General features: G+C 42.9%; 1 protein-coding gene across 2 annotated transcripts in view; it reads right to left on the bottom strand.

Annotated features, from left to right (window-relative positions):
• SLC16A12 (solute carrier family 16 member 12) overlaps positions 1-22,822 on the bottom strand; it is a 100,464-nt gene extending 77,642 nt beyond the window's left edge. The window contains exon 1 of one of the 2 annotated variants that reach the window (XM_007963504.3): positions 22,534-22,822. The gene's annotated coding sequence lies outside the window, so the exon portion shown is untranslated. Of the gene's footprint in view, positions 1-22,295; positions 22,429-22,533 lie in introns of those variants that run through there. The other variant, XM_073019166.1, reaches the window with a different exon arrangement.
• Positions 22,823-24,063: the final 1,241 nt, after the last annotated feature.

Genomic DNA, 24,063 nt, shown 5'->3' on the forward strand with positions numbered 1-24,063 from the left:
CTGTAACTGACTTCACCAATTCCCTATTGTTGGACAGTTACATTATCTCTGATTTCTCTCTCCCAAAAAGATGTGTGATTCAATCATGTGACATATCAGGTCACACTGCATTCCTGGCGGTTCTTCCTTTGGATTCACTGTGGTCATTCACAAATATTTTGAAAATCTGACACTAAAATGAGAGAATATCATATTTCCTCACCATTAAAAATAATAATTTATCACTTGCATCTGTAATGAATTAATAACAAATATAATTGTTAATACTTCATATATTTATAAAATGTACACCTGGAAACATCACAGAGGATAAAAAGTTAGACTTATTACTAATCAAATGTGACTCGATGGGTAAAATTCAAAATATTTAGCAAGAGACTGATAACACTGAGAAATCAGAGACCAGAACAAGGCAATAGCCAGACCAGTGCCCACCAGCTGGCAATCAGCCCTGACCCCAAAGAAACCACTTAACCCAGGAGTATGTGGTTAAATGGGCATTCTTAAGTAAAACTTTCTGGAAAGATCCCATATTTTGTGGGTTGCTCAAAGAAGGAGGGGCATATTTGGGAAAAAAGAAGTCAGATTCTGGATGGATAAAAGTGTGATATCCCTGTAGGACCTCTAAGTGGTTAGATGAACTGGTCAAGAGCCTAGGAGAGAGAGCTAGTGTTCAGATGTATACTTGGAGGTCAGACTATTCAGTTGGTAACTGAAATCCTAAAGAGCAGGGTTTCTCAGATTTTCCTAGGTACCACCTGTTAAATGGCAGATTCAGATTCGGCAGATTCAGATTCGGCAGATTTGGATGGAATCTGAAATTCACATTCTGACACGCTCACAAGTGACGCCTTCGCTGGTCTACAGACCATAAGAGTAGCAAGGTGCCTTGCAGGTAGGTGGAAGGAAAAAGAGATTAGGAAGGGTTAGGAAAAGAGGCGGTTGCAAGGAAATTGAGAAAGTGTGGCCAGAAAGATAAAGAGAAGTCCAGGAGAGCTTGGTGCCACTGAAGTCAGAGAAGAAAGAAACGATACTATCAGAGGATTGTGAGTGTCTTAGCTCAGGCTGCTAAAACAAAATACCATAGGCTGGTGGCTTAAGCAACAGACATTTATTTTTCTTACAGTTCTGGAGGTTGGATGTCTGAGAACACGGTGCCAGCATGCTTGGGTTCTGGTGAAGGCACTCTTCCTGGCCTGTAGACAATGGCCCTCTGGCTGTGTGCTTGCTTACATGGCCCTTCTCAGAGCATGTATGGAGAGAGACAGATTTTTCTCTCTTCCTCTTCTCATCAGGACACTAATTTCATCATGAGGACTCCATCCTTGTGACCTCATCTAAACCTAATCACTTCTCAAAGGCCCCACTTCCAAATACCATCACATTGGGGGTGACAATGTTTCCTCAATGTTTATAGGTCTTAAACATAAATCTGGGTTGACACGAACCATCAATCCACAATAGTGCCCACTATACTTTGTAGAGATGAAAAGGGGCAGGCCGGGTGCGATGGTTCATGCTTGTAATCCCAGCACTTTGGGAGGCCAAGGCAGGCGGATCACCTGAGGTCAGGCGTTCGAGACCAGCCTGGCCAATATGGTGAAACCTCGTCTCTACTAAAAATACAAAAAATCAGCCAGGCGTGGTGGCATGCACCTATAATCCCAGCTACTTGGGAGGCTGAGGCAGGAGAATGGCTTGAACTCAGGGGGCAGAGGTCGCAGTGCGCCAAGACTGCACCACTGCACTTTAGCCTGGGCAACAGAGCGAGACTTCATCTCAAAAAAAAGAAACAAAAGAAAAAAAAAAAAAGAAAAGGGGCCTGTTAGGTGCTGGACAGCAATTTCAATGGATGATGTGATTACATGAGGGCACAGGGATTTCCCAAGACTACTTCTGTAATACGTACAGCCTGACAGGACTCTCAAATCCCTCCAATGGAAAATCCCCCGCATCGGGAATGTTAAGACCCTTGTTTGGCAGAATTAATGCGCTCCTAGGTTCACATGCAAAGAGGCTCCTGAAGCAGGAATCCATGCCACAGATATTCATATCCTCGGTATTCATTCATTTGCTAAAACACATCCACCCAGGGTATTGAAGTCAGTGTCAGAGGGCTCTATTCCCCTCCAGCCGCCTGCTTTTTCTCTCTCAACAAAGACCCATTTTGCCTCACTTTACAGGCACAGCAGAAGTTCCACTTGTTGAAACTGAAGATAAGTGCAGTTCCAGATGCTTCTTATCCCTGTTTTCCCACAAGAAGCTCAAGAAAAGGCATATGGTTTCTCAGGTCCAAGCTCCCAGGCTTGTTATTATAGTGATCTCATCAGAGTCACAGTGCAGAAAGCCCTGCTTGGGTTGCCCAAAGAAAACCAGGCTTGTAAGAGCACCCCTGCACTCTCCAGCCCGGAGCCATGGAATTCATGACTGTGGCCGTGGTAAATCACTAACTCACTGTGAATTAACCACAGAAAGTCATCACAGTCAGTACCATAACAGGAGAAAGAAATGGGATTTTTCACAATGAGCTTTTCATTTTCAATTAAACAGCAAAACTAGAATTAAATAAACCAGGTACCGCCTTGCAGAGCCAATAATATCTTATAATTACGGTCATTTGGCAAGTTATATCATCAGACCAAGCAGAATGCCAAAAACAAACTAACTCTACTTATATTATATAGTAAATCTTATGTATGCAGAATCATAGCTGTGTGAAAAGGACCTAAAAGCGAACAAAATCTAAATCCATACAATTTACTCACAGGAACACACCAGTGTGTCTGACTCATTTACTCTTACTAGTTGTTTTCTAAGGCAGCAGCAGATTAGAATGTAAACTCTGAGAGAGAGGAATTTTTTGTTGAATTTGTTCACTGATGTATCCCTATCACCAAGAGCAGAACTTAAGTATCTGTCGAATGATGAGAGAATGAGCCCTGACGTGTCCCCTCCGATTTGGCTATGGTCCAGCCCCTCCCGATGATGTCACCACTCAACTACTTCACACTGGAGGCCCCCAAAATGTCTGTCTTTGCAACCTCTGGTTTAAATGCTGTAATCGACCATTAACCTGAAAGTAGAAACTAAATGACTGATGAGATTTCTTTGAGGAATGTAAATACTCTCTCTGTGATCTTGTTTCCACTGGTGATTTGGTTAGCACCGTGTTTTTCACTGGCAAGGTAAATTGTTTCCTACTAGATTGTAAACTCCTTCAGACTTGGTATTAGGGCAAATTGGCCGAATGAAGCCAGAAAGTGAAATTTTAGCTCAGTTCCTAGGCTTTGCAACCTTTGCTCCCTCCAAACTGAACTCTATCTGGACAGGAATAGTGTCTGAGTAATTGTTTTTGATCCCCTGATGTTACCTGGCAGATTGTAGGCATTCAATGGCTTCCTTGTTTTCAGTTTGAATCCCAACACTTCTTTTTGGACTAACATTCTGTTTAAGAGTTTTGTGGCCCTAATGATATTTCCAGTAAGGGCCAGGAATCCACTAAATCCATGGTAAGCAATTGATTCTGCTAAGGCCTAATTTAAGAAAAGTTCAAATGTTTAAAAGTTATGTTTGCTTGTTTGTTTGTTTGACTTGAAATAAAAATAGTATCAGCCATGATGGCTCATACCTATAATCCCAGCACTTTGGGAGGCTGAGGCAGGAGGATTGCTTGAGGCCAGGAGTTTGAGATTAGCCTGGGCAACACAGCAAGACTCCATCTCTACAAAAAGTTTTAAAAACTAGCCAGGTGCAGTGGCATGTGCCTGTTATCCCACCTACTTAGGAGGATAAGGCAGGAGGATCCCTTGAACCCAGGAGTTCAAGGCTGCAGTGAGCTATAATTGTGCCACGGTACTCCAGTCTGGGTGACAAGGTAAAACACCATCTCAAAAAAATAAAAAATACAAATAAAATAGCTTATTGAGTTCGATGGGGGGCAGGGCGATGGGACAGAATAGAAATGTACCTGGAATACTACCTTTTCTTTTTTTTTTTTTTAGAGACTGGGTCTCACTCTGACATCCAGGCTGGAATGCAGTAGCACAATCATAGCTCACTGTAACCTCTCCTGGGCTCAGGCAATTCTTCTGCCCCAGCATCCCAAGTAGGTAGGACTATAACTGCTTGCCACTTGCCCAGGTAAAAATATTTTTTTTGTAGAGACTGGGGCCTCACTATGCTGCCCAGGCTAGTCTCAACCCCTATCCTTAAGCAGTCCTCCCGCCTTGGCCTCCCAAATCCCTGGGGTTACAAGCATGAGCCACTGCACCTGGCTCCAACTTCATCGAATAGAGGAATGTCATTACTTTTTAAATCAAGAAGTTCCTGTCTGGGCATCTCTGAGAAATAATGACACAGGGGCGGTTAGGCAGTAACAACACAGCTGGGTAGTTTTCTGATTCTTGATATTTATATAAAACCTCACAGTTCACAGGAGGTAGCCATTATCCCAACAATCCTTCAAGAAAATGATTGCCATATTCCCACAGTCCTAGAATAACATAAATTGTGAGTTATCCCACTATTACAACTTTTCAAGAAAAAGGAAAAATTAAGAAACATTACCATATTAAATATATACACCTAAGATGCCAGTCCCATCTTATTTCAGAAACATTAAAATAAGGAGGGAAAAAAGGGCACCTTAGACTTGGGGAAAACAGACTAGGCCTCTAATCTTGAAGTGACCTGCTCAAAGTCGCTCAAAGTCACTCAAATGATTTACCAGCAGAACTAGGGTTAGGGCATCTTCAATCGTTTCATGCAACAACAGCTGGGCACCAATAAATGCAGACACAGGAAAAACAGAGATAAACAACAGGCAGTCCCTGGGCCTCCATGAAGCCCTCCACTGGTAACAGACTCTGTTTTCTGCTTGGGAAGTCAGAACAGTGCAGGCAGAAAGCCAGAGAGCACAAATAGCTCTCCTTTCCCAAAAGGCTGGCTGCCAGGGCACTCTGGCTTCTCTCTGTTGCTGTTAAATTACTTCAGTATGTCCTGGTCCCCAGAGCCCAACATGCCACAAGCCTCACCCAGGTAGGTCCTGGAGAAGACAAGTCACTCCCTACCCCCAGCAGCTGTTCTGTCTGGCTGGAAACAGGCATAGCTGGTTTCCTTAGGCAATTTGTACATGCAAGGAAAGTGGCCTGGGAGCACACTAAACTGTTCACAGTGCAAGCCTAAGGTATGAGAGGCGGTGGAGGGAGCAGTATCTGCTTTATTCCTTTCTCTAGAGTCTGGATTATTTTAAAGGTAATTTAAAAAATCCAAATCTGGAAAAAGAAACCAAGAAAAGCAAAAAACATGCAAGTTGGATTTAGGAAGATTAGGATTGAAATCGAGGCTTTCCATTGACTTGCTGTGTGATCTGGAACCAGTGACCTCCTGGGCCTCCATTTTTTACCTACTCATAGGGTTACTCTGAGGTGCACCCCGCAAAGAGCACTCTCTTTCCACCTCCCCAACAATCCTGGTCACACTTGGTCACTGCCGGTGGACCCTTATATGGCAGGGGTGGTCCCACTTTTTGCTTTTTCCTGTTATCATATCTAACCCATTAGGTGTTTAAAATTACCTGGGGAAAAGTACAGGCAGAAAACAAAATATAAACCCTCAATATATATTATATACTAAATATACACTATGATCACAACTATGATATTTTAAAAATCTATTTAAGAAAAGTGGTGGTTGCTACCTAGCTTCAGCATTAGCATATCTTAGGGCAGGTAGGAATAATTGGGGAGAAGTATTTTAGGAATTGTTGAAATAATTATATGGGACATTCAGTCATATGAATGAAAGTCTTGTCACTTTCACCACAACTCCAAAACACATATCCCATATTGATACTGTGCCACAAAAATGGGAACAAAAGACACTGGGACCTACTTGAAGGGGCATGGTGGGAGAATGGTGAGGGTCAAAAAACTACACGTCAGGTATTATCCTCACTACCTGGGTGAAGAAATCCTTTGTACACCAAACTCCACCAACACACAATTTACACATGGAACAAACCTGCACATGTATCCCCTAAACCTAAAACAAAAGTTGAGAGAAGAAAAAAAAAATACCCTATCAGCAAAAACTGGTATCTCCCACTTCTTTTTCCCCATCAGTTTACTCATAAATTGTTTGAGAGTATAGCAGGGATCCCAGCGTGAGAACCGGAAGTATGAATAAAAAGCAGATGTGTCTGTAATATAGGCCCTCAGGGAGTATATGTGCACACAGGATCAGGGAGCCTCTTGAGAAGGAACTCACACCAGGGCGAGGATGAATTCAGATGCACAAGTTTAGTTTCCCCCGGAGACTTTATGAACTAATAGGCAGGAATTGATGTAGGCTGGATTTCCTCAAGATCTAGTACAGGCTGAACAATGGAAACACCGTTTTCATTGTCATTGCAGGGGATGGAGGGTCCGAGGAAAAGAATGTTACATGGCAACGGAACGACTCAGATTTTCTGGAAATCTTTTATAATCCCAGACATATAAAACATCATACAAAGGTCGGAAGCAGTGGCTCATGCAGGTAATCCCAGTACTTTGGGAGGCCGAGGCGGGCGGATCGCAAGGTCAGGAGTTCAAGACCAGCCTGGCCAATATGGTGAAACCCCGTCTCTACTAAAAATACAAAAATTAGCTGGGTGTGGTGGCAGGTGCCTGTAATCCCAACTACCCGGGAGGCTGAGGCAGGAGAATTGCTTGAACCTGGGAGGTAGAGGATGCAGTGAGCCGAGACAGTGCCACTACACTCCAGTCTCAGTGACAGAGCAAGACTCCGTCTAAAAAAGAAAAAAAAAAAAAACATGCAAAGACAAAAATGCATATTTCTAAAATAGCACTACAAGTATGTCATTGTCACCATCCAAAAAGCTTCCACAAACCAATCAGGCAATCTATATAAAAAGAAGTTCAAACCCTTTGACCCACCTACCAAGGCTGCTTCAGGAAAACTATCATAACAATATAAACCAAAAATATGGAAAAAGTTCATCTCACACTGTGCTCAAAGCAAGGCAATTTGCAACATCAAAAAATTATGTCCCCTACCTTCTAACTTCAAACCTCACTGACAGGTCTCATGATCACTAAGCCTCAATACAATACAAATTCATGCTTGACTTCTTCATGAGGTTCAAATTAGCCAATACATAGACAAGAACTCAATAAGCATTTGTAAATCCCTCAACTATTTCAAAAGCTTAACAATGCAAAAGCTCATATTTCAGAAAATAAAGGAACAGTAGAAACAAAAGCATCAAGTGTTTTAAAAGCACACATACACTTGGGTTTTGGAAATCACCTGTGCAGTGAGCCCTGAACTAGTTAGCAAACGACAATCCCTGCCAGATAGAAGAGTAACTGTCCAAGGCCCCATGTCCAGCTGCCACTAATGGGTCACACAGGCCAAAAAAAAAAAAAGAAAAGAAAATGGAACCCCTGGGTGAAACTGAACCCATATCTGTTCTCTGCCCCTGCCCTTGAGCCTTAATGTTTCAGATCTCAGCTTAACTGATTTTGGAAATAAAGTACTTATTAGAGTACCTGGATATCATCATTGCTTGTTATGGATTTAGTGGGTAATAAAGAGAATGCAGTTAAGCCTCCAGCCAGTGCCTGGAACACATACATGCTCAGTAAATGTAAGTATTTTTGTTATTGTCATTATTTCTACTATTAAATGAGTAAGTCACATTTGTATAGCTACTAAGAATTTATGTAAAGTGTTTCAATCCCTGCAATGGTCTTGTAAGAGAAAACTGAGGCTCATGGAAGGTGATAATCTGTCCAAGTTCACACTGCAACCAAATGCTGAAGTTGGGGACTTGATTGCCAGCCAAGGCTCCTTCCCCTTAGCAAGGCTGTCTGAATCTGACAATAATGCCTTGTCTCTGTCATGGACATTGTAGCTGATCCCATTGTAACTGATCCCAGTCCCAGCAAAGCCAGTCCAAGTCGAGGTTTCTGTTTCTTACACCCCAAAACATCCTACCAACTACATTTTCTACTCATGGCACTTATGGATCAGACCTAGTACACATATTCTATCACGGACCAATAGCTCCATATCTTCATATGTGGGGCTTTCTAAGCTTACATTAGATCTAACTTTGATTTCCTAGAATCCTGCATGGGCAGAGGAGAAAAAGAAACAATGATATGTACAGCTGTACAAAGGAAACACATATTGCTGGTTTCCCATCATGTGGCTAACTACAGAAGCAGAGGACACCACACTGAGTCCCACTGAAGCTTCTGGCCCCTCTCCCATGACCCCCACCCCCACATGTCATAACAAAGCTCCACATCTGGAAGCCTGATGATCTTCAGCTGCCTCTCTCTGTCCAGAGAGTGTCACATTGCACATTGCCAGGAGAAAAGAAAGAGGGAGGAGGAGGAAGAGGAGGAGGAGGTTTCACCAGGGCATGTAGTCTTTTCTTCCAATTGTAATTTGGCTGAAGCATCCAAAGTTACCTGTGATGTGTGTTGTTTTGCTAACTCATACTTCAAGTTAGTTTTCAAAAACTGCCATGCAAAATGTAAGCTATGCAACTGTCCTTTGACAATGTTCTATTGAGATCATCAAGTGGTCTTTATTGTATGCCAGAAACCAGCTATCCTTTTGTATCTTTCCCTATTACTGCCCATACTTGGGTTGTGTCCTTCTGAAGTCCAGACCATCCTTAGGACTACCAGGAACCATCCTCCTATGAGAGGCAGGGCCCAGTCAACATCTATCCAGCAGCTTTGCCATCCTCAGCCTCAAGCTTGACCACCTCATGTCCCATAGCATTCACCTCCAATCCATTTCAGCCATGCACTCCCAAAGCCACAATATCTACCTATCATCACAAGGTGAAGCCAGCCCTCACTTCTGAAATCTAGAGACGTATTGGGAATTAAGTATCCTTCTTGAATCCCAACTTTCTATCCTCCAACCATCTCCAACACCCTAATTCTTATTGCACTTAGTTTTCAATCCCCTTGAGCCCTTGGGCCCCTTGCTGCTCCACTTTCTCCCATTCCATTAACTGGTCCTGCTCTCTTTTCCCTCTTCTTGGCTGCTAGACCTCGTGATCCATCACTTCAATTGCTCTCTTGCTAGAAGCACCTCTGTTTCAAACTACTAATCCCCAATTCTGCATCAATCCAAATACCCAAACATTTCCACTCCTATAACTGGTAAATCAAGTTTTACTGGAGGAAATCTCTCAATCTTGGAGATTAATGGCAAAACATAATTATGAATTCCAACAGAAACGAAGTGCTTGGTGTGACTCAGCAAAAATATATTGCACCTGTTCCTTACACACACTGGTTATTTGAAACCTTAAGTACTCCATGTGCCCCTCATTTTCAGCAGTACAGCATGATGGTACACAGCTTTGCATCCTGGTTCTGCCTCTTAGTCACTGTATAACCTTAGACAAGTGACTTAACCTCTCTGGACTTTAGTTACCTCAATCGTAAATTAGGACAGTTCCATCTTCACAAGGTTGTGGAAAGAATTTAGTGAGTTATCTAGATAAAGTATTTTAACAATGCTTGCGATATAGAAAGTGCCCAAAACATGTTAGTTACTATTTTGTAGACAGAATTGAGGCCTTAGGTGGGATTTTCCTCCATTTCCTTTCCTTTCTTTCAGTTTATTATTTTCCTCCATTTCCTATTTCTCCAATTTATTCATATCCACACGCATCCTTATCTTTTTTCTTCCTCTTTCGAAGAAAGACTTGTCACTCTAAAGTCTTGCCAGCTAGTATCCCATCTTACTTTTTTCTGTATTTTGAACCTAGACCTTTTCACTGGGTTCTCCTTAGCCTATAAATTTACTCATGTGTCTCTTTTTTTGAAAGCAGGAAGGGAGAATGCGAAGGAGAAAAGAAGGGAAGAGAAGGAAAAAGAGGGAAGAAAACACCCCTTCAGCCTTACCACCCTTTCTGGCTCTCACCAATTAGTCTCCTCCCTTCACAAACCCAGCCTCTAAGATCCTGTCCTCACTTCTCTTCTCATTCCCACCTCAATGGAAGGGAATTTGCCTCCTGTGTCCTCCACACACCACTCGGGCTGTTTTTGACATTATCACCAATGACTCCTAATTGCCAGTGTTACTCTGGCATCCTTAATTGGCCAATCTCTGTAGAATGTGGCACTGTTGACCTCTCTGTCATGACTAAAACTTGTTTTTCCCTGAGTTTCCACGATAGGAGTCTCTACTATTTATCTCTATTTATCTTTCTTCCCCACTGACCTCTGCTTCTTAGTTTCTTTCACTAGATCCTCTTCCTCTGACAACTCATTATATGTTGTGTCATCATTCATTCATTCATTCATTCAACAAGCGTATTAAACTCTTACCATATGTCAGGTACCATGACAGCTGCTAGGACCACTTAAGCAGAGGCAGCTGAAGCACCACTCCAGGCACTATTCACAGTGCAGACATGCTACACAGGCAAACGAAGGACCCCATCCAAAGTTGTGCAATGGCAGTGATGCTATAAAGAAGACACAGTCCTTGCCCTCTTGTTGGACCAGTGAAAAAGACCAAAACACAGCTAGATAATTAGAGAATATAACCAAAGGTGCAGTGACCAAGAGATGCCCTGGGTATCGCGTGAGCACAGCCTAGTTATTCCCCCAAGTTCTTTGACCTGTTTCATACCTCACTCTTTCCCTTTTCCTCAGGAAAAGACATCCAGACAAGTGATTTCAACTGAGCTTCTTAGCTGATGATACAATTTTGAATTTCGTGCCCAGAATATCAAACTTTCTACTACACATTTCTACCACATGCCTTATAGGGCACCAAGCACCAGGAATATAAAAATAATAAATAAAAGTCTTACGATAAGGCATGATTCTTATTTTCCATCTGCACCACTTTAACAGACCCTCTGGGGCCTTTCTGCAAACCCCATTCAGAGTTATCTGTTTGAAACACAAGCTAATTTTATCACCAAATCCCCACTCCCACCCACTCCCTTGTTCAAAAACTGCCAAAGCAAAATCAAAACCCCTTGGTGGTGTGATGTACCAAACCCTGATGCTCTCACTCCTGCCGGCTCCTCTAGTCTTCTCCAGCCCCCTGGCCACACACATTCCTGTCAGCCACGCCACACCACCCGAAGATGAATAGTGCTTTCAGTTCCAAGGCAATTCCCACCTCAACGCTTTTGCACCTGTTGCTCCTACTGCCTAGAAGGTTCGCCCCGTGAATTTCTACATTTATTTAATGGTTTGACCAACCTCGGCAACGCTAAGTGCCTCTGGCTCTGCACGCCCATAGCAGGTGATCGCTTATGGGACTCATTCCAATGCTGTGATACTTTGTACACACACTTGTGTGTACAAAGGCCCTTCCTCAAAGGCTTTCCATCTCCTGCGAAGTGTCTTCCCCAGAAAAAGGTAAGCCTTTGAAGAAGAACCCTCACACATGGCAGGGCCTCAGTGCGTGTTTGCCTGGGAAGAGGTAAATTCATGAAGTTATTTTTTAGCATTGTTTAATCACAATATTTTTTGTTAGAGACTTTAAAGGTAATTAATTATATTTCATCTAAAGCAAATGTCTCTTCTACAGATTCTGCTTAAAGATGTTAAAAGCTAAACTGTGGCCAGGCGCAGTGGCTCACACCTGTAATCCCAGCACTTTGGGAGGCCGAGGCGGGTGGATTGCCTGAACTCAGGAGTTTGCGACCAGTCTGGGCAACACGGTGAAACCCTGTCTCTACTGAAATACAAAAAAAATTACCCAGGCATGGCGCCGTGTGCCTGTAGTCCCAGCTACTCGGGAGGCTGAGGCAGAATTTGTTTGAACCCAGGAGGTGGAGGTTGCCGTGGGCCAAGATCATGCCACTGCACTCCAGCCTGGGCGACAGAACAAAACATCATCTCAAAAAAAAAAAAAAAAAAAGCTAAACTGAAATTCAACCTTAACAGAGCCTGCATTAGCAGTCAATTAGGTATACTATCATGCAAGAATTGACAAAGAGAGCAGAATATGCCAGGAACATTCTGAGATGCCAATTTGGGTCCATCAATTACTGAGCAATACTTGAAATTTTAGTTAGACTTTCATCTGTAATAAAATCAGAATATATGGTTGTTTACATTTTATCTTTTTTTGAATGTGGAAGACAATGAAAGAAGTCAATCTCAGGAAGTAAGAAAGGAATGAAAAAAATGCATGGGGCTTAATTTTGATAAAATGAAGAGTCCCTTAATCACTGGAACACCTTAATTATCAAGTAAAATAATTTTAACAAGTATCTTATTTATGAGTATTTATTTGTTCTTTACCTAAGTACTCTGCCTTTTTCTAAGAGTGTTTTTGAATTTTTAAATTAAGTTAATAGCTGTTGCCAGGTGATCCTTGTGACTAAATTTGCCACAGAGCTGGCTGGCATGGAGGGCGGAGTCTGTGTCAATAAAACACAATAAGCTACAGACCCATGTGGAACGGGGATTGGCCCTAAACCTCCACAGGATCACACCCAAAACCTGGCAGTCACTATTCAAGTTCCACAAGGGAGAACTAAGATACGGGGGAAATGTCTGGATTTTTAAATTTAAGAAACCATGATATTTCTTAACAAATAATTTCATGTCAAAAAAATGCCACAATGGCTGTCTGCATTGCCAAACTACTAGGTAACCACTCAAGTTTATCCTCTCATTGTGCACTTCAACCTGCATGTAGAAGGGGCCCCAGTGATTTGTGCATGATGCAGGGTTTTCAAAGAAAGGATAAGCATCCTTGGCTGGTTTCCAAGCCCTGTCCTCTGACCCCATCACGCCACCTCCCACCCCTACACATGTATACCCATGCATCAACTCTTTTGGTAGTTATGTACAACTGTACGTAGGGGAATTATAAGATTAAAATAAGAAATGCAAACTTCATTAACCAAAATGTGCATTTGGTTAACATGAGTACAGAGAAGGGCACTTAGCCCAGTATGGCTATTCCCCAGAATTTTATCTTTGACCCATCTCACCTCTCTCTAGAAACACTCTCCCGGGAGACATATGACTTGAACTGAGTCCCTATACTGATAATTCCCAAGCTATAGTTCTTGCCCTAAATATCTAACTGCTCACTTGCTTATCTCTATCCACAGGCACCTAAGTTATAAAGTTAGTAAAACCAAAAATTTCCCAGGCTTTTCAACACAGATGCACAGTAGTAGCTTGAAACGATTAGGAGCTGCTAGAATATAAAACAAGTTTGGCAAGGAAAAGGAAGCAGAAACTCAGAAACATGTGGCCCAGTGACTTACAAACTTATTTTGGCCAAGAAATCCTTTGTTCAAATAAAATCTTACCTGGAAACCAAATATGTGAAATCAAGAACAGGACACCTGCTCAGATAGCAGAAGGGGCCACCAGAAAGGAGCCCAAAGTTTGAAGCTGGACATCAGTCTGCCACCCATCGCCCTCATGCCCTGTAAAACAGCTCCAGAGGTGCTCCTTGATACTCCCAGGAATTTACAAGATACAGTTTAAAATCTACTAGTCAAAATCCATTAAGATTTTTATTTGTGGATAAAAATTTATTTATTTTTATTACAAAACCAACAGTTAAAGCATAATTTGGGGAAGCTAACTGGTAACAGTGGGTGAGAATCTCCATGAGCATTAAAACCAAATAAGAACAAATTAAAAAAATAAGTGGCTGAGCTGAGCGTGGTGGCTCACGCCTGTAATCCCAGCATTTTGGGAGGCCGAGGGGGGCAGATCACTTGAGGTCAGAAGTTTGAGACCAGCCTGACCAACATGGTGAAACCCCATCTCTACCAAAAATACAAAAATTAGCTGGGCATGGTGGCAGGTGCCTGTAATCCCAGCTACTCAGGAGGCTGAGGCAGGAGAATCGCTTGAACCCAGGAGGCAGAGGTTGCAGTGAGCCAAGATCATGCCATTGCACTCCAGTCTGGGTGAAAGAGTGAGACTCCATCTCAAAAAAAAAAACTAAAAAATAAGGGGCTGGCATGGTAGCTAACATCTATAATCTCAGCACTTTGAGACGCTGAGGCGAGAGGATTGCTTGAGCCCAGGAGTTTAAGTCCAGCCTGGAAAAACATAGTAAGACCCCATTTCGACAAAAAAAAAAAAAAAAAAAAAATGTTTAATTATCTGGGCATGGTGGTGCACACCTGTAGTTCCAGCTACTTTGGAAGCTCAAGCGGGAGGATTGCCTGAGCCTAGTAGTTCAAGGCTGCACTGAGTCATCATTGCACCACTGCACTCCAGCCTGGGTGACAGTGAGACCCCATCTCTTTAAAGAAAAAAGAGAGAGAGAGAGGGAGAGAGAGAAAAGATAAAAAGAAAAAAGGTGAATTCTAAGTAGAAGCAGTCCACTAGATCCATCTTCAGAATTTGTATCAGTCACCTCACCACATTTTCTCAAAAACAATAAATCTTAACGACAAGGAAAACTCGAAAATTAATCGTACTTTGTTGAAGTCACATAGGGCAAGGTTTAAACTTCTATCTTTCTTATATAAGAGTCCTATATAATATCTTTCTTATATAAAAGTCTGGCCAGGCATGGTGGCTCATGCCTGTAGTCCTAGCTACTCGGGAGGTTGAGATGGGAGAAATGCTTGAGCCTGGGAGGTCGAGGCTGCAGTGGGCCCTGATAAGGCCACTGCACTCCAGCCTGGGTGACAAAGTGAGACCCTGTCCCAAGAAAACCCTTTTTATGCAATTTGACACAATAGAATAAAAAGAGAAAGTTTTCCGACAAAGTTCGAGCATTAAGGTTGACAACTCAATCAATTTAAAGAAACACATAATAAAGGACACATCTGTAAGTATTTTAGAGGAAACAGATTATTGTTGTAGAGTAAAAGGCCAAATTATTGTCCTAAACAAAAATACCCATATGGTACCACAATCATCAAAAACTTGAAACTAGCTGGTTAATTAATTCATTGGTTGACAGTAATTATACCAATTGGGTTGATTTGGTTGTTTTCACATCTTATAAACATAAGCTTAGTGAATTCCACAGAGAAGGAAAAAAAATTACTGAACATTCATTCAACCATTGGGAAAAGCTTTCCATATAATGAACGGGCCCTCTATAGAGAAAATGCCCACACAAAAAATTTCCATTATATGTTAAGAAGATACCACAATATGAAATTTTGTGTTTCAATAAAATTTTTTTCTAAGGAAGCATAAAATTAATATTATATATATCCATAGTTTCTCAACCCTGGTTGTACATGAGATTCACTAGAGAGATTTAAAAACTACCGATACCCTAGCCCTGTATCTCAGACCTACTGAATCAGAATTTTTCAAAGTAGGACATTAGTACCAGTTTTTTTCCTTCCTCAGGTGATTCTAATGTGTAGGTGGGGTTGAGAACCATTGATACAGAGTCTTCAATCAATTGATTATGGATACTAGGTTGTCAGGTGTCAACCTGAACAGACCATTTATTTTTTATATCATTTATGCCTGTGAGTTTGGGCTACCGCTATTCATAACTATTTAACAATGATGGTGAAGGCTGGTTTTTGATAGTTGTCTGGTTGAACTATGGCTGCCTGAAGAAGCAGCACTCTGTTCTCCCTTATGAGATTTAACTTTGTTGCGAGTTTTTATTTTTTTGGTGGTTCCTTCACGGCTATGAATGTGGTTGCTTTGAAGTTACAGGTTCAGAGAGCTGAAATTGCTGTTTCAAGAAATACATCTGGTTTCAGTAGATAAATACAAACTCACTCCCATGGAAAGTATTCCATCAAGCAAAGTGGAATTACAAAAATAATACCAGTTGGTCCCAAAATAAGTAATTATGGCCCTAATTTATAACATGTCAAATAAACCACAAAATGATTACTTGTGCTCAGAAATATTTTGAAAAAAAAAAAAAACATAGTCTACAAATGTTTTGGGTGATAAATTTTAAGTATTGGTGTAGTAACATTTTATGTAGCTACTTTATTTACATATATGAACCACGGAGCCAGAAGACGGTGTTGGGGGAAACAGTTGCTGATTTTTATGGTGATTTGGAAGTTTGGAAACTGAGTCCCAATTTCCTTTAGAGTCTTTTTTTTTTTTTTTTTTTTTGAGACAAGAGTCTCGCTCTGTTGCCCAGGCCGATCTCGACTCACTGCAACCTCTGCCTCCCCGGTTCAAGTGATCCTCCTGCCTCAGCCCCACCAGTAGCTGGGATTACAGGCACGCGCCACCACGCCCAGCTAATTTTTGTATTTTTAATAGAGATGGGGTTTCGCCATGTTGGCGAGGCTAGTCTTGAATTCCTGACCTCAGGTGATCCACCCGCCTCGGCCTCCCAAAGTGCTGGGATTACAGGCGTGAACCACCACGCCTGGCCTCCTTTACAGTCTTAAGTGACTAATGCTATATCTATAAGAGGCTCATAGACATGGAATTTCTCTCTACATAGGGAGATGAGCTATTTTCAAAATATACAGGGTACCCTCAGAAATGGAAACATTAGAAGCTCTCAGCAGTAATCAGAAGTCAGGAAAAGCAGAGTCAAAAAGTTGATACAACATATTTCGAACATTTTGTTTCAATTCGTATCATAAACAAAAAATTCATTCACTAATCTTTGGATATTGGGTCATGATTGGAGTTCTATGTTATTTTTCTTGGTTAATCCACATCCAGATTTCCTGCTTCAATTTCTTAAAGAGCAGGGCCTTATTAGAGCCTGTGAAAAAACCTGAATGCAAAATCATTCTAGAAATTTTTACCGTACTCTTCAAATCTCTTATCACTATGCCACACCTAAGTACTCATCCCTCTTTCTTTTGTAATTTGCTTGTTCATGTTGCTTTTTAAAAAGCTTCACTTTGGGAGGCCGAGACGGGCGGATCACGAGGTCAGGAGATCAAGACCATCCTGGCTAACCCGGTGAAACCCCGTCTCTACTAAAAAATACAAAAATCTAGCCAGGCGAGGTGGCGGGCGCCTGTAGTCCCAGCTACTCGGGAGGCTGAGGCAGGAGAATGGCGTGAACCCGGGAGGCGGAGCTTGCAGTGAGCTGAGATCCGGCCACTGCACTCCAGCCTGGGCGACAGAGTGAAACTCCGCCTCAAAAAAAAAAAAAAAAAAAAAAAAAAAAAAAAAGCTTTACAGTATTTTTATAAATTGAGATAAAATTCACGTAAACTTCACTATTTTAACACTTTTAAAGTGTACAATTTGGTGGTTTTTATATATTTACAATGCTGTGCATTCACCACCTCATTACCTAATTCCAGAACATAGCCCTCACCCCAAAAAAGAAACCCTTCATCCATCATCAATCACTCTCTATTTCCCCTACCCCACTTCCCTGGCAATCACTAATCCACTTTTTGTTGATATGCATTTGCCTATTATGGACATTTCATATAAATCATACAACATATGGTCTTTGTATCTCACTTCTTTCACTTAGCATAATGTTTTCAAGGTTCATCCATGTTGCAGCATGTGTTGATATATTTTTTTTAACATTACTTACTTTTATGGGCCCATATAGTAATCAACTTAGTTCGCACAGAAATATCATTCTTTGTTTAGCACTCATATTACATCAGTTTATGCAATATTTCATTAAATCACAAAATTACAATACAAATCACAAAAGTACAATGGTACTTTGGGAGGCCAAAGCGGGTAGATCACCTGAGGTCAGGAGTTCGAGACCAGCCTGGCCAATATGGTGATACCCTGTCTCTACTAAAAAAAAGAGTGGCCGGGCGCGGTGGCTCAAGCCTGTAATCCCAGCACTTTGGGAGGCCGGGACGGGCGGATCACGAGGTCAGGAGATCCAGACCATCCTGGCTAACACGGTGAAACCCCGTCTCTACTAAAAAAATACAAAAAACTAGCCGGGTGAGGTGGCAGGCGCCTATAGTCCCAGCTACTCGGGAGGCTAAGGCAGGAGAATGGCGAAAACCCGGGAGGCAGAGCTTGCAGTGAGCGGAGAGATCCGGCCACGGCACTCCAGCCTGGGCGACAGAGTCAGACTCCGTCTCAAAAAAAAAAAAAAAAAAAAAAAAGTACAAAAATTAGCCAGGCATGGTGGTAGATGCCTGTAATCCCAGCTACTCAAGAGGCTGAGGTGGGAAAATCGCGTGAACCAGGGAGGCGGATGTTGCAGGGAGTCGAAATAGCACCACTGCACTCCAGCCTGCATTTCAGGGCAAGACTCTGTCTGAAAGAAAAAATAATAATACGATAGCAAAGTACTACTAGCATAAACTGGACTGTAACCAAACATGACTGTAAGCATGCACCTGACCTAGTAACAGCCAAGTATACAAATTTATTAAGATGACAGCTATTTCCCACAGCGGTCTCTGTGTCTGAGCCACAACCAGGATGTGTTTCAGAGAAGGAGAGCATTGGTTAACCCAATGAGTTGTTTCAGTGTTGGGCAGTATTTCATTAGGCAGAACAGAGTCAGATGCATGCAGAGGGGCAGAGAGGTGATAAGTGTCTATTATACAACCTAACACAGCCTCAACTTGTTCCCTAGAGGAAGTTTTCTAGTGTCTTCAAAAACAGGCAAGGATGTGCTCCCGTAAAGACAGGTATATCCTCTGCCTCTATAAAAGCTTTACCATGCTTTCCTATCTTTCAAGAAGCAACTCCAATGTGCCCTCCTCTACAAAGTCTTCCCTAACCCTCAAATCTTCACAGTGCCTGCCTGCTCTCTCTTCTTCTGTTTAATTCCCCAAGTACTTATGCATCTCTTACGGTAGTTAGAATTGGTATGACAGCCAGCCATACAATGTCCTCTCTTCCATACCAGGATGTAAGCTGCATCACAGGCATGTTCTGTGTCTTTACACGTCCTGCTGTCACCAGCACCAGAAAAGAGATGCTCAAAACACAATCTTCACACAAATCCTTACACAAATCTTTTAATAAGGAGTAGAAGTTCAGTAAATATTCATTAAATTAATAAATGAATGAGCACATGAATTAAATAATTAATTAATTTCATGCAACGTCTTACCTGGCTACAGCAATTCCCCCTACTCGTCAGTGTGCGGTAAATGAAGGAAGGATGTGTATGTGATGGGGCACAGTGGTGGGTGAATGAAGAAAAAAAAAATCAGCTATTCCATGCGCCTAGCATGCATCAGAAATTGTGACTCTTCTCCAGATGTTCAACAGACACCACCTTCAAACAGGACATTGTTAGATAATGACACTTTCTGATGTCCTTTGATGTAGAGCACATTAAAAATATTATCAGAGAGAGAATCTTTCTGTTCAAAATCCCCCAACATCTTCAACTGTGTATTTAGTTTTCAACAATTAAATTATTATACCATTTCAAGGGGTGACTTCTTATATACACTGGAAAGGTACTCATAAGAAATTAGCTTCCAAATTGGCAATTTTTAAAAGCAAAGCAACTGGTTAGGTGAGGAATGCATAAACAACCCCAAAAGCAGCACTGAATACTTTTCTTTGGCTGTATACGACTGAAAAACTGCCAAGTTCATTTTGATAAGCCTTTGTTAAAAACAATAAACATGCCTGAGCTTGCAAACCATGCTGTTTTGAAGAAAAAGCAATTGAGAGAATTAGAAAATGCTTAAAACTGGAATGTCTGATTAAAAAGAAAAACTATTGTGGAAACGGATTTACCAATAAGTTGTAACACTGTGCAGTCTATAAACATGGAGGAAAGTGGGGGACAAAATGTAAAGTGAGACAAAACAACAACAGAACACCATCTTCATAAATAAATAAAAAGCTACATCTTATAAACTGATTTAATTAGTCTCCAATACTAACACAGTACCATTAACACTCTTAAGAAAACAAATCATCCCGTGCTTCAAGTTTAGTCACCACGGTGATGTCCCTGCAATAAAGGAAATGTAATTTCATTGACTCCAAATGAACATATATTAAATAACCAAATGTGGGAACTGCAATTCACTTACAGTAAAATGTCAGCTCATAAAAGTCAAAGTAACTTCACCTGATTTTGTTTTTTGTTGTTGTTGTTTCGTTTTTGTTTTTGTTTTTCCATGATTATAAGATTCTTAGAATCGTAGGATTGGAAGGAAGATAGTTTGGATCACTTATGTTTATTTTCCTGCTTAGGTAAAACTGAAATTCTCTTGTATCTGTCTAAGAAATCCTGGAAAAATTCTAATGAATAAATTGTAACTTGATCTCCATAGGATCAAAGTTCTTTGTTTTGTTCATTGACACATCCCAAATGCCCAGAACAGCACTAGGCATACAGCAGGCACTCAATAAATATCTGCTAAATTGAAATAAATTGAAAAATATGCAGTGCAACGCAATGTTAAATAAGTCAGTTTGAAATTCCTTTCTTAGCTTTGTTTTGGTCATAGTATTAATCACAACAAACAAACAGTCCTCATATAAACCACTTCAACACTATAAGTCATGTTTTTACTTCTGATCAATAATTACCATAGAGGGTGCTGAGAATCAGAAAAGACTCCAAGGAAAGATGGGAGTAGACTTACTCCCATCTATTTGGACTAATTTTCTTCTTCTGGGCATTTACCTGAGATATATCTGCATATCCATAATATAAATAATTTAAAATATCACTTAAAATTAAAGGTTTGTATCTTTAAAAATTGTGCCACAAAAGCAATTTGATTAAATCAACTTCTCATCTATTTCAGAATCCCATCAGTTAAAAAAACAAACATAAAAAATAAGAACAGGAAAATGATATGATTAGGTGATGCTAGTCATATTATTTTTGCTCAAAACGCCTAGAGGCAATATGTCTTGGAAAACTGAGTTAGGTTGGAATGAGAAGATCTGGATTCTAGTGTTGATTTCATCACCAGTTAACAATATGAATTCAGCCAATCCTTGCCAACCTGGATCTGAGCTTCCGGGGCTGTAAGGTGAAGGGTTTGAATTTAGTAGATGGTCTCCAAAGCCTTTCAGTTTCAAAGTTTCTCTAAACCCTGTAATTATAAGTGACCAAATCCAGTTCACCTAATTACTACCACTACTCTTTTACATCCTTCATTTCTTCAACAAACATCCGGTCACCTTGGGGGCGCGGGGGTGTGGGGAATGTCAAACACCATTAGCCATAGTTTGGCATGACATTTATGGAGGGGGAGCGACAAAGTATGCAAGGGCAGCTAGCTGATGATTTTAAATGTTAGTGAGCTTGGACACCTGTGGAGTGAATGTGTTTCTGAATTTGAAAGGCTGGAAGATTTTCCCCCTGGGCTAAGCTGGTGGCGCCGTGGGAGTGCCTAGCTCTGAGCAAAGAAACAGGTAGCATGAACTAATTAGAGGCTCTTCAAAATGAGAGTGTTTAACCAGTGTCCTGGCAGGACCCGTCTGACTCGACATTTTAAAAAATTATGGCCAGGCACGGTGGCTGACGCCTGTAATCCCATCACTTTGGGAGGCTAAAGCGGGCAGATCACTTGAGCCCAGGAGCTCGAGAGCAAACCGGGCGACATGGCGAAACTCTGTATCTGCAAAAAAAAAAAAAAAAAACAAAAATTAGCCGGGAGTGGTGGCGCGCACCTTTAGTCCCAGCTACTCCAGAGGCTGGGGAGGGAGGATCGTTGGAGCCGGGGAGGCGGAGGTTGCAATGAGCTGAGATCGCACCACTGCACTTCAGCCCGGGCGACAGAGCGAGACCTTGTCACTAAATAAATAAATAGTATGAGAGGTTTAGAATGCTGATGTGTGAAAACAAAAGACTAACCAAATAGCCCCAGGACTTACTGGAATTGTGCTTCAAATTTTGTTAGGAACGGTTTCCCGAGTCCACAATACAGGTATCACTGGTTTCTTTGTGGACAAGAAGCAACTGAGAAATTGAGTTCAATCCACTGAAAGTCAGTGTGTTTTTAATATAAAACACAGGGGAAATAAATATTATTGTCTGAGGTGGGGAACAGGGGAGATATTTTAAAAATGTACTATAAACATAAAATCCAGAATGAAATCCAGAAGAAAGACGGTCTCTATTCCACCGAGAAGTCTGCATTTGAAAACCACAAGAGATGGAGATCAAAACTGCTCGTTCTCCAGCCACCTGCCCAAAAACTCGGACGCAGCGCAGACCCAACCCAGAGAGGGCAAGTGGGCACGTGTCTCCCTCCCAACCCAAGCTGCGCGCCGACGCACCCAAGTTAGGGTCCCAGGCTCCCGGCGCGGGATGGGCGCTAGGGCAGCGGAGAATGGAGCGTCCCCGTCCTCCTCCAGCTTCAAGGGCAGCCCCAGCGCCCCGCCGTCCCGCCGCCCTTCCTTGAGGGATGCCCGTGTCACCTGAGCCACCGCGCCCTCTGCACAACCGAGTCAGGGAGAGGGAAGAGGAGGAGCCGAGGAAGCTTCTTGACACGGTCGCTGGGGATCTGAGAGCCGGGGCCGCCGGCGAGACTGAGCCCGGAACAGCCCAGCGCTCCAGCGCTCCGCAGCCCGCCCAGAGCGCACAGACCACCCCCATGCCCCGCCCGCCCTCCCTCCTGCCACACCCGCCCCCAGCCCGGCCCCGCCGCCTCCTCACCTCGCCGGGACCACTGCAGCCCCGGCAGTAGTGCGCCGACATGCCCCCGGGGCGCACCCGCCGAGCCGCGTCCCTGCGCGGTGGCCCCTTCCCGGGCCCCAGGCGGCGAGATCCGCGCTTCGGTGGGGCGGGGAGCGGACTGGGCGGAGGCGCCGGCGAGGCTGGGGCAGGGGGCCCAGCTGGCAACGCCGGGGGAGGGAAGCGTGGCGCGGAAAATCCCAGTGCTCGGCCTTTGAAATGCACCGGCTCATTCAGCCCCGCCAGCTCGGCGGGGCAGTGGGCCTGGCGGGCGAAGAGGATTTAGCGCGGGGATCCGGTCTAAGTGCTGCGGCTTGACTAGGGGCGAGGGGCGCAGCGGAGAGGAACGTCTCGCGGTTATGTAATGCACTGGCTTTCTGTGTCACCAGCCAGACCGCTCTAGGCCTGCCGGACCCTCCCCGGGAAGAGCCATGACCCCTGACCTCGGCAAGCCGAGGGGAACTCGGTGTTCCCAAAAAGAACTTTTCCTCGCAGGGTCAAAGAGCAAGATCTCGAGAAAAAATACAAGGCCTCCTTTAGGTGTATCTGGCAGGGATCTGGACCCTGCTAGCCAATCCTTCCCATTTCACAGCACAGGAAACTGAAGCTCCAGAATGCTAGTGAAAAGCGTTATCTCTTGGAGTCAAAAAGACCTGGGTTCAACGCATCTGAAAATCTCCTAACCTTGGGCAACTTAACTCTCTGAGCCCCACTTTTCCCTGTAAAACAAAGGATAAATAGCGCCCACTTGGTGTTGTTGCTGAGGATGGAATGAGTGAGGTGTAATACAATTCCCCAAACGTTGACTCAAAGCCTGAAAAGGGAGCTGCCAGGACGTACCCGACATAGGACAGGTTCCAGGCGAACTTTCTGTAAAGTCCTCTCCTTGTCAAAAGTAAGCCCTCTGAACTGACAAGATCTGGTTCCAATATCTTGGAGCCTACGGCCTCGCTTCTCCAAGAGTGGCCCGTAGACCAACAGCGAGGTCATCACCTGGGTGCTTGCTAAAAATGCGGAATCTCAGGCCCAACCTCTGATCAGAATCTGCATTTTTTTGCAAGATTCCCTGGTGATTTCGCTGTGTGTCAAAATTTCAAAATGAATTAGACTTTTTTGGAATATTTTTTTTCTTTTTTGAGAAGGAGTCTCCCTCTGTCGCCCAAGCTGGAGTGCAGTGGTGCGATCCTGGCTCACTGCAACCTCCACCTCCCTGGTTCAAACGATTCTCCTGCCTCAGCCTCCCGAGTAGCTGGGATTACGGTCGCGCGCCACCACACCCGACTAATTTTTTGTATCTTTAGTAGAGATGAGATTTCACCTTGTTGGCCAGACTGATCTCGAACTCCTCGTGATCTGCCCGACAAAGTTACTGGTCAACAGTAGGGAGCATGTGCCATACAGCACCACAGGTATTTGGTTTTTTCAGTGAAGGAGTCTCACTTTGTTTGTGTTTTAAAGAAGGGGTTTCACTATGTCGCTCAGGCTAGAGTTCTGTGGTGAGATCATAGCTCA

Source organism: Chlorocebus sabaeus, chromosome 9 (genome assembly GCF_047675955.1).
Source record: "Chlorocebus sabaeus isolate Y175 chromosome 9, mChlSab1.0.hap1, whole genome shotgun sequence".
Classification (NCBI taxonomy): domain Eukaryota; kingdom Metazoa; phylum Chordata; class Mammalia; order Primates; family Cercopithecidae; genus Chlorocebus; species Chlorocebus sabaeus.